This window comes from Capsicum annuum, chromosome 1 (genome assembly GCF_002878395.1).
Source record: "Capsicum annuum cultivar UCD-10X-F1 chromosome 1, UCD10Xv1.1, whole genome shotgun sequence".
Lineage (NCBI taxonomy): Eukaryota > Viridiplantae > Streptophyta > Magnoliopsida > Solanales > Solanaceae > Capsicum > Capsicum annuum.
The window spans coordinates 133,902,271-133,903,493 of NC_061111.1; positions in this window are offsets into that span (position 1 = coordinate 133,902,271).

Consider the following 1,223-nt stretch of genomic DNA (forward strand, 5'->3'; position numbering starts at 1 on the left):
CCCCCCCCCCCCGAACTTGTTCTTTTAGTATGTCACGTGACCCTTTTACGCTGATGTGACAAAATGTTTGAGTTCAACCTCCATCACGCGCGTGATGGAGGTATTTTTATGCCAAATCAGCATTTTTAATGATAAAAAAAAACAAAAAAAAAATATTTTCCTTTAATTTTTTTCAAAAAATTCAATTATCCCTCACCCTATTTATTATCCCTCCTCCTCCATTACTTTCAAATTAAAAAAAAAATCATCCGTTTATTAATTTCGTAAAACTCCAGTTTATTAATTAGTTTATGCAAAAAAAAAAAAATCATCTGCTTATTAATTTTGTAAAAATTTCGTTTATTGATCTAAAAAAAAAATCATCCGTTTATTAATTCAATCTAAAACTCCAGTTTTCATTCCTATGAAACTCCTTCAATTTTGTAATCTTAATTATATATATCATATGAGTTATTGTAACTAAAAAAATGTACTAAATATCGAAGCAGATATTTTAAACAATATTAACAAAACAAATACTAAAGAAACTAAGACACATACTTATAATAAATGTAGTTATATTAGTTATCGATTTTTAATTTCTAACGATTTGATTTTTGATTTAACCAATAAGAAAATACTCATAAAATAGAAAAAGTAGTAACTAACATAAAAAGAAACCAAATCTTAGTTGCAAAAAAAATCCTACTTATTTATGCATGTGAGTCTCCTCAAAATCCTAATCGACACACTAATCGAAAGCTACTATGAAACACTAACCGGAAAAAAGTAATTCCATATTATGAAACACTAATCGGAAAAAATAATTTCATATTTTTAACACACAACAAAAAAAATAAAATTTTTAAATAATAGCTTGCTTGATCGATGAAAATTATACCTCTTACTATTTTGGAGTAGAGAAAATTTGAAAAATATAATTTTTTAGAGAGAAATCGAATAATTAAGGGTAAAAATGGGTTATTTTTTAATATAGGATAAATATAAGGAAAGTGAATGGCATTATCCACGTGGACAACCACATCAACATTTTTATCCACGTGTCTACACGTGTATTATACGCAGTGGACAGTAGGCCGAAAGGGTGGCGCGACATACTAAAAGAACAAGTTCAGGGGGTATTTAGGACTAGTCAAAGTTCAGGTGTACCATGAATAAAATGTGACAAGTTCAGGGGGTAATTGATACTTCTCTCTATTGCATATCCATAAAAATGGGTGACA